Here is a 13,594-nt window from a genome sequence, read left to right on the forward strand (position 1 = left end):
GCTTTGCTCTATTATATTCCCTCAAAATTCAGTACAGGTAAAAAAAAAAAAGGATAAAAATGACAAAAAGAATGAGAAAAAAAAAAACCCATAAGGAATACAACAGAAAAAATAAAATGATGTAAAAGGCAACAGGAAACACGACTTGAAAGAACAAATGAGGTTAAAATTATGTAACAGATGACACTTAAAAAAACATCAGTGTGGTATTATTAGTTTGGTATTAAATTAGATTTATAGATTCTTTGATGTTTTAGTTGAAATAAATAATGTAAGCAAATTAAAACCCAAATCACAAAATTAGCAAATATGTCAGTGTTTTGGTTACATTATATCATGCTATTTTCACACTGTTTTTAACATTATTCATCTTTTTATGCATGTTGTGTCATTGTTTTTGTCTTATATATTGTTTTCACCATTTCTGATATTTTTTTTTGTATTAAATGATTTATATTCTTTTTGTGTTCTTATGGCATTTTCTTTATTTTTATCCTGTTACATCACATACATTGCTTTTCTAATTACAACTTATTGCATTGGTTTCGTCTTGTTACATGTTTCGCATCATTTTTTGTCTTTTATCTTATTATCGCTATGTCTTTTATTCTGTTTGTCATATATGATATTCACCCATGAACAGGTCAGAGAATTGTGGTTTTTATGTCTCTTTCATTTCAGATTAAATATTGTCAGGAACACGTGCAATGACACAAACTGCAAATTTTCAATAATTCCACTCAATTATAATGAGTGGTATTATGACGCAAGTAGAAAGTACAAATATCGTACTTGAGTTAAAATGTAGGAAATAGTCAGAAGAATAAATACTCATGTAAAGTTTAGATATTTTGGATGTAAGCCCCTTTTCTCCAGGAAACTTTTAATTTATTTGGGTAAAAAAATTCCTGGTAATCTGTGCGGTTTCATGTTTCTACCTCAATTTTCCTGGAAATGTATTCAAATGAGCCTCATCGTCCTCCACTTCTCTTAGCTTCTCTTCTTTTGCTCAATCTTCTAAAACAATCAAAACACAAACAAAGTGAAACTTGCAGAAATGGAATAAACAAGTTTCCAGGTGCACAATGGCTTGAACATTGTGAATGAACGTAAGTGTGGAAGGCTGCAAGTGTGCTCCACCAATCAGTGTTCTTCAGCACATAGACCCGCCCCCTAGAATTCCCGGGAATCTGAAAAGTCCCACCCCTCTACTAGGTAACTTTTTTCAGGGAAAATTTGGGGTCGAGGGAAAGTTTTTTACTTTTAATTTTGGTGGAAATACACAGAGGTTTTTCAAAAATTCCTGGTAAAATTCTTGCATCGGAAAAGAGGCTTTTGTTACCTCCTATCTCTGTTAAGGGGGTTGTGTTCAGATGTGGTTTTCTGACGCTTTTTGGGGGATTCGTACATCTGTTCACAGCTGGAGAATGTGTCTCCATGTGGGTCTCCTCTGATCACATGTGAACTGATCTCACTTCATCATCATGAAGGGTGATTCTCCACTTGGCATGATTCACCATTCATTGACTTCAGTAAATACTAAGATTTACTAGATTTTTTTTTTTTTTTGTTAATGCTGTTTTTAACAGATTTTAACTTGTCTTTGTTTTTATGTTTGTATTGTGTTGTTCTTAGCCCACTTAACACCCTGTGTTTTCACTAGTTTTATTTACTTATTTAATTCCTTGTTTTATGTTTGGTGTACGGCACTTTGGCCAGCTGTAAAGTTCTTAAAGTGCTTTATAAATAAAGTTGGTATGGTATGGTATGGTACTAATAATACTATTAATAGTAATAATCCTATTATTAATAACATTTAGTAGCAATACTAACAATGTCCTGGGGTGCACATTAACCCTGCTCTTACCATGGAAGGATGTGGATGCAGTAAACTTCAATCATACAAGTATCACAAAATAGTTCCAATGTCCCTGTGTCAGTGTCATGTTCCAGAATCAATCCCCAGTTGAATTTGTGAGGTTGTCTGGTTCTGTTCTATGTTAGAGTCCTTTGGTCTGGATGCAGGAGATCAATCTGACAATAGAAGTGGGTGGTACTTTGGAGGATAGCTCAACTAATTAAATTAAAGTCCATATATGGCTTCTATCAGTGACCAGTAGGAACTATATTGATATCTGTAACCATTTACAGGTTACAAACCATCAAAATATGGACCATTCTAAATTAAAGCAAATGTATTATAATTCAAAAATTCATCAAAAATTCAAAAATCAAAACTTCTTAAAACTGCAAACTTTGCACATTGTCCCAAACTATTCATTCATTCATTTTCTGAACCCGCTTCATCCCACTAGGGTCACGGGGGTCGCTTGGAGCCTACCCCAGCCACATAGGGGCGAAGGCGGGGTACACCCTGGACGAGCCGCCAGTTCATCACAGGACTTGTCCCAAACTAGATACGGAAAATGTTTTAAATTAATCTGACCATTAGTTTCATCAGAGGATATTTTTGAAGGGATTGCTAATGAAGATGACGATGAAGACGAAGACCAAGTGCCTTCACAATAACTCATATCCCATCAGCTGGTGAGATAAAAAAACAAAAGAAAAGAAAAACACTTTATCACATACTCTCAGTTTTATAATCAGCATTCAGATTGGAGACACAGGATCAGCCTCCGCTCGACAGATCTCACGAGAGAAAACGCGATTATGATTCTCCTTCCAAACAATAACCCTCCTCCTCTCCTCCTCTCCTCCCCCTCCTCCTCCCCCTCCTCCTCCTCCTCCTGCGCCTCCTCCTCCTCCACTGTCCTCCTCTTGCACAGATCGTCTCATCTTTACGGTAAATAAGTTAATACACCAGTTTATTTCTTTTGCACTCTCTTTAACTCTCTCTAATGGCACTTTTTCTGTTTTAAAAACCCTTTTAAAAGAATTTTTGGGTGTTTTTTGCAGCTGGAATGGACTAATTCTATTTCAATTCATTTCAATGGGGAAAACTGATTTGTAAAACAAGTAAATCGCAAAAAGAGCTCGGTCATGGAACATATTAAACTCATACTCTGAGGTTCTACTGTACCTGTTGTTTCTAACTATGATAAAGTTAAAACGTTATCTCCTCGACCTGCTGCTGGAAACAGATTTATCAGATAAAGATGATGAACAGCTGACTCATGTCAATGAAACAGATAAAGAAGCTCCTGCATGTGTGGTTTTAGAGACTCTGTCCACCATCTGTGATGGTCTCATCATGTCCTCCAACTCAACTGCCTCCCATGATGCTCTTCTTTCTTTCATTCAGGTGCACCTATGCTTTACCCTCATACTGGCTTAAGAGTCTGGTATAAACCAGCTTTAAACGTAAAGTGCCATGAGATAACTTTGTTATGTTGTTGTGCTATATAAATAAAATTGGATGGATGGATGGATGGGTGAGTGGGTGGATGGATGGATGGATGGATGGATGGAAGTGTTCACTGCAGATGTTCTCAGTTTATCTTTACAAAATTCCAGAAAATCTGTTTGAAAATTAGAAAACATGCATGAAAACTAATCTACTGAGGCCACGACCTCCTCATGCCTTTGTTTGATCTCTACAGTTTGGATGATCACTCATCTATCAGTGTTTTTTGTGTATAAATTAATGCTTTTTTTTGTCTCCTCTGTTTTTTTCTGTGATTCTTTGTCTTTCTCTGTCAGGTTCTACATTTTAGCAAAGAAATCAACTGATTAAAGCAACGTATGACTTTCATCACAAATTTTTTTTTAGGGATGCACCAATCCGATACCAGTATCGGGCATCGGCTCCGATACTCAGTTTGTGTACTTGTATTCGTTCTCGTAAAAGTAATCCAATACATTGCATTGATACCACTAATGGCCGTGTGACACTCACAGTTCAGTGCAGCAGGTACGCAGCGGTGGAATAATGTGTGGGGAGTGTGAAGAGTGTGGAGATTTTTCAAAATAAATGACGATGATAAAAGTAACTCTGACTGCAAGTAACGTTAAAGACACAGACGGATACTGATGCAGCGTTCTGTCCGTCCTCTGCGTACATTCCATCCGTTTTCCAGGTGCTTGCGGATGTGTACCCAGACAGAGAATACCAGCAGGAACCGTGGAGTGTAGAGGATCTGTTCAAAGAGCAACTGGGTGAGTTAGAGAAAAACTACTGACAGATTCATGACAACTACCCAGGGCTGGGCCAGTTTCCATCCTACTTATAATACTACGGGGGTAAGGAGCGGTGTGGACCGCCGCCAGCAGAAGTGAAAACGAAACTTATGGCTCATTTATCTTTTCTCTACCTCCTGAGGCTTCGCTTTTAAATCTTACCAGCAAAAATGCTGCAATATTAGTATCACATTAGTGTTGCCTCTGTCGTCTCCATGTTTGTTATTACTGACTTTCTTCTTCTTCTAAAAAAACTTTACACTTCTTCATAGTATTTGTCCAGTATGGTTAATTCAGAGCGGTGCCCCCTGGTGGATTGATTGAGAAACGCTCATTCCAACACATTAAATGTCAGTAGCAGCACCTTATTGCAGTCAGACTAATGACAACGACAATAAAGCACATTTACAAAAGGAACTAAGAACTGGAATGGGATTATTAAGTACTCGCATCGGTACTCGGTATCGGCAAGTACTCAAATGTAAGTACTCATACTCGTACTCGGTCTGGAAAAAAGTGGTATCGGTGCATCCCTAAGTTTTTTTTCAAATTTGTAAAACCCCAGTGATATCCTAATTATCACTAATCCATTAGTCTTTCTGTGCTTATGCACCTGAATCACTGAATATCAATCAACAACTTCGAAGATGACTTCATCAAAAATGCAGTCCGCTTGTTTACATAACAAACCGAAACGTAACTTGGGCCTTTTTGAAAATTTTGTTGCGAGGTGCATTGTGGGAAGCAAAAGCAGTTTCTCACTGATTTGGCAAGAAAATGAGCCAGATCGCTACAATGTAAAATTATCCAGTCCACCAGGGTCGTTTTAAAGAATGAGTATAGTCGATGGATAACGGTAAAGGCCACATTTGTGTTCAACACTCACAAAGAAACAGTGAAATTACTGCTGCATGGAATTCCCATTCTCACAATGCCCTTTGCGACAAAATTAAAAAAAAAAAAAAAAGTCTAAATCAGATGACATTTATTACAATAAAGGTCCAATCATTATATCATTAGTTGTTTGTGGTTTTAAACTTTTCTTTACACTAGAATGTTTCAGAAATCTAGAGAATTATGAAGATGAGAAAATGTTTTTATCAGTGTGACATAAAATAAAGTTAAACAAAACAATCACTGAAAAATTTTGTATTTTACCTAAACAAACTAAACAAAGTAACCCCAAAAGCCAAAGAAAAATGTGTAGAGATCATTATTATGAAACAGAATGATATTAATTCAGAGCTCCAATGGTTAAATCTATCAGTCAGTTAGTTGTTAACTGTCACCTTTTATTCTGATGGTCAGTTTTTTGTTGAACTCCAACTCTGTTGCACATTTCACACAAAATACAGCCCAAAGTGCCTTACGAAGCAAGACCAGTACAAGTCAACACAACAACGCAAAGTTTTACACTCAACACAATTATATGAAAAGATACTGCATTAGAAAAAAGCATTAGAATATTAACAACTGTTGTTTAGGGGTGTTAGAAAATATTGGTTCTGCAATATATCGCGATATTTCATTTTAGAATACTTCGATATTAAAAAGTACTGCATCGATATTTTTAGGTATTTATTCAAATGCAGATATGGCAGAGGTTCATTGTCGTTTTTTGGTTTTCTTTATTGTTTATATCTTATTTATTATTATTTAACACTGTTTTATTAACTAATGCTTATTTGAAGGATCCTAAAAGCACTTTTTGCTGTCTGAGAGTGGCAGATGTTAGTTCTTTCGGAAACTAGGGAGAATTTGAAAAATATTGTGATACAGCATTAGGTCCTGTTTTGATCAAATAAAAATGGGTTTAGTATTTGTATACATTTTTGGTGTAATTCAATTTTTCCAGGAAATAATCTTTAAAAAAAAAAAAAAAAAAAAAAGAAACACAAACAAAAAAATTGCCTTTTTAACAGTATCATGATATATCGTGATATATTGTATCATGATCTTAGTATTGTGATTTGTATTGTATCGCCAGATTCTTGCCAATACACACCCTTTCTGTTGTTAGTTGAAGATACATCATAATAATAATAATAATAATAATAATAATAATAATAATAGATAAGTAAAGTCTGTTGTCAAACTGTTAATAGTGGAAACCCAAATTATAATAATTTCAATCATTTTATCGTCCAGTGATGTTTACATGGAAGTTTTTACAATTTTAGAACTGAAATCTTCAAGATGAGAGATAGAGGTCAGCTGATTCTAGAGAAATCCAACAGCTGCCATCACCAGCTGTCGGGAAAGTGTTAAAATAGTTTTTGACTTTAATAGAAACCATAAACACCCAAATAAGTGAACAACAAACTAACCATGAAGAAAATCAACACATTTCTGGTTGCAATTTCTCTTCTGTTGGACGATTACTTTCCCTCAAAGTCAAAATTTCCAGTTGAGAAGCCTGATGGGAGCCATAAGCAAAGTTTTGTAAAGACTGGTTTGTTATGTGTCCTATAAGGAGCGATAAATCAGCCAAAAACAGTTTAGAGCAGAGGTCTCAAACTCATTTTCTTTCAGCGGCCACATTTACCTCGATTTGATCTCCAGTGGGCTGGACCAGTAAAATAGTAGCATAATAATCTATAAATAATGACAACTCCAAATTTTTGTTTTTGTTTTAGTACAAAAAAAACCCAATTAAATTATGAAAATACTTACTTTTATAAACTACCCAAAAAAAAAAAAAAAAAAAGTGAATAACCTGAAAAAACCGAAGTCTAAATGAAAAACTTAAGAATATTTAGTGCAATTTTACCAATATTATGCCTTAACTTATCATTTCTACATGTGTATGATGGATCGGACCTACAAAGACACTAAACATAGAAAACTGTTAAAATTGTGCTTAATTTTCTTTAGACATTTCAGGTTGTTCATATTTGTTGAGATTATTTACATTTTATTGTTACAGGATAGTTTGTAAATGTAAATATTTTCATAATTTAATGTTATTTTTTGCACTAAAACAAAGGAAAAAAATTGAAGTTTGTATTATCTATAGGCATAGTGTAATATTATTTTCTTCACATCAAAGCAAGAGGAAAATATGGAGTCGCTATTTTTTGTAGGTTTTTATGCTGTTATTATTTGACTGTAGATCATATTGGTCTGTATGTGGAACCGGAACTAAAATGAGTTCCGTAGCCACGACTGTGGAATTTTAGCACTTTGCAAATTCACCCCACGGGCCACATTGGAACCTCTGGTGGGCTGCATTTGGCCCCCGGGCCGCATGTTTGAGACCCGTGGTTTAGCGCTATAATCACTTTGTGTAAATATTCTGTAACTGTAAAATTCTCTTGGGATTCAGGAAACACTTTTCTGACATTGTGCAGATAAAACAACTGATCGACTCATCAAGAAAATAATCAACAGAAGAATTAAAGATGAAAATAATCAGCTTTAGACTCAGAGTGAGAAAATATTCAGCATTTGATTAACAGAAACTGCCAGTGCTGCCAAGTCACGCTTTTTTTGATAATTTCCTGCTAAGAAGTGGGAATGTAAACACTAAGAAAACATATTGCACTGATGAGAAATGAAAAATCCTGTCATCTCCTGCATCCAAGCATTTAACACCCTGTTGATTCTTTTAATTCCAAGACACTGTCAGTGTTTAGGAGTCCAGCGGTGCACATAATGTCTATTCAAGGCTAAAGAACCTGTCTATGTCTTCTAGATGAAGCACGCACCTTGAGGATCTTCTGTAATAATGACTATTTTCCCGTTATTAAAACCACAACATCGTGCAGACCACAGCAGCGCTCATCACTCTACATTTATGTGATTCCATCTTCATTCTCACAGACTGCCACAGAGCTTTAGGCACTTAACTAATAACAAAACCCCTATTAGAGAGCTAATGCAGAATGATGATGACAAGCGGCCGCGCTGAAAATAGCACCTGTCGCCCGAGACAATAATAAATGGCAAGAGACATGACTGATGGGGACCAACACGAAGAAGGAAAACGTAGGAAATGTTGAAAAAGTCAAAGTAGAAAAATCTGTTGTGAGTTGAAACGGACAAAACTTTACTGAAATAAAAGCAGGAGTGGAGCTGTTGAGCGGTTGGACAATGTTTCAGCTGCTACATGCTCAGAAATTCACACATTCGCTTTTGAAAAATACATGATGTTTGATCAATGAAATTTATTTTGCACCAGTCGATCCTGCAGGAAAGAAACTCCATTTTTTTATAGTATAGCTACAACCTCATCATAAGGCATACTTGTCTTTTAAAAAATAATCAGCAAGAGAACTTAAAAAAATATGATAGGCTAGTCGGATTGCATTTAAAGAGGTAAATATTGGTAGAGCCATTTTAGGACAGAAATAGCTGGAGTCAAAAGATATCCATTTCAGCTCAAAGTGGTGAATGTTTAACCTTTCATGCATACTGGTCACTACAGTGGACAGGTATTCTACAGCTGTTCTCTTGTATATTCATGGGTTTTGTTGTCTTAGTTCCATATCAGCCAACCCAGTGGACGCTTCACCCCATACACTGCAATTCATACCATTACTGTACCTCTTCTGTTCTTGATAAACCTGATCTGCAGGGACATGTTTTAGTGTAAATCAATTGCTAGTTGTTATTACACTGTAATTAACAGTTTTCTTACTCAAAATGGTGTTGGTTTTTTTTTGTTTTTTTTGCATATTATCTCCATGAACTGAGTAATAAGAGTATGTTAAAATGTGACAAAACATCAGATTAGCTGCATGAAAAAATGTTTTTATTTCATAGTTTTCACACACTATATCACTTTCTGATGATGGGTTTTAAATATATGTTTCTTTGCCTTAAAAATTAAACACATGGTGTCCAGCTGAGTGGAGATTTTTGTAACTCCATGAAAAATAGGTTCATAAAAACATTTCAATCCAACTGTTTTTTTTTGTTTTTTTCACGCCTAAAGACGAACGAAAACACTCAGGAAAAAAAATCTCAACTAAGGTTCTCATAATTCATGCATGAAAGGGTTTTAAGAAGCTCTTTACGATTAGTTTATACAGAATATGAGAATAAATCCAACTTTCTGTGCTTTTACAGAACTACACTTAAGAAAACAATGACATTTATCATTATTGTGTTGTCCAGCAAAAATCTGCTGGTATGTGAAGGCTTTCTTCACAATAGAGTAAGCAGATGAATACCTTCAGTGTCATACAATAATAGCAGACTACTGGTACTATTTACTTTCACTGGTTTGGATTGTAGTCTACATTTTAACCCTTTCATGCATGAATTGTGAAAAAAAGTATCTAGATTTTTGTTTAGATTGATTTTATTACTCAAAATTAGGCTAAAGTTGAAATGCATTTTGATTTTGATTTTTTTTTTAAGTATGGTTTTATTAAGAAGATATTTAACCTCCTGAGACCCAGGAAACTACATGTTTTGGCTTTTTTTAGTTAAATAATTGCCTATATCGGAAACATCTTGATGCAACAGTTTTTTCAGATGCACTTTTTCTATGGAATGTCTTTTGCAATGGACAGTTTTTGGGGTTTTTTTGTATAAAGCTGTGAAACTTGTTCACAAACATGGACAGAAAACCATAACTGGGTCTTAGGAGGTTAACTTTATAAGATCACAGAGCAATCCAAATTCTAAAACTAAAATAATACTTTTTTTATTGTATTGCTTAGGCTCAGACTGCTCCCATGCGGTTTGGAGAATATTGCCTTTATAACCCTTTGGAAAGTGAGCTTAAACTATGTGTCCAGTGGACATCATGCATGAAAGGGGTTAATAACTGCATATGGTTGGTTTATGGTTGCGACAATAATAACAAAATGTGTAAAAGATAGCCTATAAGTGTTACTCATTTCCATTTCAACAAGGACACATGGAGCCACTTGAAAAGGACCCAAAAACCAAGAAAAGTAAGCAGTTAAACAGACAGCAAAAATGTTGAAGGGAATGTGGAGAATTTGATGTAGATCACACACATGGTTTTTTGGAAATGTGATAAAATAACTGTGTTTTGGGAAATTGTGTGTAGAGTACAAAAGCAAATAATGGGGTATGAGATTCCAATGTGCTGTGATGTTCTGTATTTGTGTAACTTATCTGATGGAAATGTAATGGGAAACAACATATATTTGGTTAAGATACTTTTAGTGCAGTGTTTTTCAGCCTTGGGGTCGGGACCCCACGTGGGGTCGCCTGGAATTCAAATGGGGTTGCCTGAAATTTCTAGTAATTGATAAAAAAAAAAAAAAAAAAAAAAAACTTACTAATAAGAAATATATGGTGATTTGAGAGAGACAATCCCAATACATAAAAGACATGACAAACTGTGAAGCTGAAACTGCAGCACTGTGGTTCTGTTTATCTGTCAAATGTTCATTGTGGTCGGTTTCAGATGCTGCAGCTCTTTCATAATTCATAGTTTGAGTTCTTGTTTGTTCAGTATTAATTGTCAGCCTTGTAAATTCAAGCTGGACTGACTGTACATATCCTGACCAAGGAAAATAAAATTCTCACTTTGTGCAGTAATCTACACCTAGCTTTTCTGCCTCTGTCCATAATAATGTACATTATATAGACTAAATGTCATCTAAAATTAACCTTTATTTGCAACATAGTATAGCAAACTATTACATGATCAAAAACAAATTAATTTTAGCCAAAAAAAATGTCTCAGTTTTGAATGTCTGGGGTCACCAGAAATTTGGGATGTTAAAATGGGGTCATGAGCCAAAAAAGGTTGGGAACCACTGTTTTAGTGGCTTGCAAAAAAGCTAGTACAAGGAACTGGGGAAGGACAGAACCACCAACACAGGACCAGTGGATTGAAATTATTGCTGGAATATATACAACGGAAAGGGTGACTCACAAACTGCAACTACAGGAAATTCAAGTGGACCAAAAGTGGAATAAATGGACTGTTAACAGAGCGAAGAATGATGGAAAGACTACGCTGTAAAAAAAAAAAAAAAAATTCTGTTGTTTTTATGGGAAAAAACTGGCAGCTGTGGTTTCCAGAACAATACTGTAAAAAACACATCCAACTGTAAACATATTTATGGAGTAACATGTAGATTTAACATTTTAAACATGTAGATTTAACACTGGATTAAATGGTAAATGGACTGTACTTATTTAGCACATTTTCTACACCTTCATGGTGTCTAAAGCACTTTCCAAAACCACCAGGTCCGACTGGGAACAATTTAAGGTTCAGTGTCTTCCATGGACACTTTGACAGACGGAGCCAGGATTCGAACCACCAACCCTTTGGTTATTGGATGAGCCACTCTACCAACTCTACCAACTCATTAATTTACAAGTTTAAAATGTTACATTGTTAAATGTTTACTTTTTTTAAATAACTTTTTTATTTAAAAAAAAAAGCAAATACACCCTTATTTCAACAATAAAATAATAGAAATACATAATTTCTACATAGAAATCTGGTTTGGTTAATGTACTCTTCCTGTAAAAACTACAGCTATATTTGATTTAATCGTTAACACAAATTTTTTTTTCAGATAAACAACTTTGCATTGTATTGTCACTAACAGTTTTTTTTTTGCAATTTTACAACTTTTTGGTGTTAATCCTACAGTTTTTTTTACAGTGTAGATAAAGGAAATGTGTTGATATAGGTATAATGTACCCAAGCAATGTTCGTATGTTCATCTTTTGTAGTGTTGTCAAATATATGTGTAAAATATTTTAAGAAAAACTCAAGTGAACAAAAAAAGAAAGAAAGAAAAGGACTAGAGGACTAGACCTTGACCAGAGGAATGTCAGTGATGGAGAAAACAAGTTAAGAGTCATGAGTTGAGCTTAGATTCACAGCTGAACAGACACAAAGAGGCATCATGTTCCCACCGTGAACACACACACACACACACACACACACACACACACACACACACACACACACACACACACACACCCATCCTGCACAACTCCACACACAGCCGGGACTGTGCCTACCTGTTCGGCATGGTCCAAGGGAGCGGCGGCTCTACGCCTCCAGGAGGAGCCGCCGGGATGCAGCGGAGGTCCCGCGGCCGCTCCACATGCCCACCCCCCCCTCCTCCTCCTCCTTCTCCCCCTGCAGCCGCCTCGGAGGTTGGTGGCGGCTCCGGGGTTACGCAGGGTAAAGAGCGGCAGGTGCGGAAGGTGTGAAGCCGAACAGCAGCGGAACAGTCACCGGGAGGAAGGTCCGTGGAGGAGCGGCGCGCGTAACGGACGGACAGGTGCGCAAAAGCATGAACCAAAGCACAACAGGAGAGTGGAAGTGTCCTGCCAGGACCCGATCCGCACTGCTTTCTCGTTTCACGTGGTTGCGAAGGGTGCGGAGCGCAGCGTGAATCCACCTCCTCCCGCGCCCCGTGGATCCCCGTGGATCCCCGTGGATGTTGTCTGCGTACTTCTGCTGACTGAATGAACGGCTGCACTCTGATGCTGGGGCGTGTTCCTGGAGGAGAGGGAGGAGGAGGAGAGGGAGGAGGAGGAGGAGGAGGGGGACGGATGCGCAAAGATGCCCGGCTCAGTGTGAAGGTGTTGAAAAGTTACCGAAGACCCACAAACAGAAATAAAACCACATTTATCCTGAATCTGCAGATGATGACATGAAAGGACACAAATATCTCTAGAGTCAAGTCACAACGGTATCCGGGTGCGCCTTTTAGGCACACTTGGCACTTCGTTTTTTTTTTTTTTAAAAAAAACCTTCATATTATGTTTCACAATTTAAATAAGGTTAGAATTCAAAAGTTGCTCATTTGTGCATGATCTTTAAAATTCTGGCCACCATCTAAAATTTGCACATTGTAAACAAAAGAAAATTACAAGACTAGCATCTGTCTCCCAAGTGTGCCTAAAACACACTATTTCTTCCATTTGATTTGTATGATTAGGGCTGACCTTGATTTACAAAAATAAAATCAAATTAGAGCAGAAAAATAAATCAATATATAATATTTAATAGTTTGATTTATAGGTGTGCCTTTTTGGCACACTTGGTGACAGAGGCTAGTATTTTTGAACATTCCCAGATAGCAAATATTTTGGCAGTATTATGGCATACATGTGGCATTTTTGGCTTTCTTTTGGCATTATGAAAACCTTTAGGCTTAACTGTGGTATGACTTAGGTTATCCATAATAGATATGGAGGCACCAGCAGAATATGGCTGAGTTCTGGCATATGTCTGGTTAACCAAAAGACTGGGCAAAGAGTGGAATCAAGTATAGGGATGGTATGGCATGTTTATGGCAAACCAGGAGATTAACTAAAGAGCGGCAACATCTTGTTCCATATATGGATGTGTTTTGGTTGTGTTTTGGCATATTTCTGTAAAGCCAAAACACTGTGCAAAGAGAGGGAATTTCTACCCAGAAGAAAACCCCACTTCATTTTAAAAGCATGATCAACACAAATTTTGGGTGAATTTTGGCTTCCTTTTGGCCTC

General features: G+C 36.4%; 1 protein-coding gene across 2 annotated transcripts in view; it reads right to left on the reverse strand.

Moving 5' to 3' along the window:
• LOC115414701 (heparan sulfate glucosamine 3-O-sulfotransferase 5) overlaps positions 1 to 12,555 on the reverse strand; it is a 192,178-nt gene extending 179,623 nt beyond the window's left edge. For both annotated transcript variants that reach the window (XM_030127969.1, XM_030127968.1), the window contains exon 1: positions 12,112 to 12,555. The gene's annotated coding sequence lies outside the window, so the exon portion shown is untranslated. The remainder of the gene's footprint in view (positions 1 to 12,111) is intronic.
• Between the last annotated feature and the right edge of the window lie 1,039 nt (positions 12,556 to 13,594).

The sequence above is a fragment of the Sphaeramia orbicularis genome, chromosome 24 (genome assembly GCF_902148855.1).
Source record: "Sphaeramia orbicularis chromosome 24, fSphaOr1.1, whole genome shotgun sequence".
Taxonomy (NCBI): Eukaryota; Metazoa; Chordata; class Actinopteri; order Kurtiformes; family Apogonidae; genus Sphaeramia; species Sphaeramia orbicularis.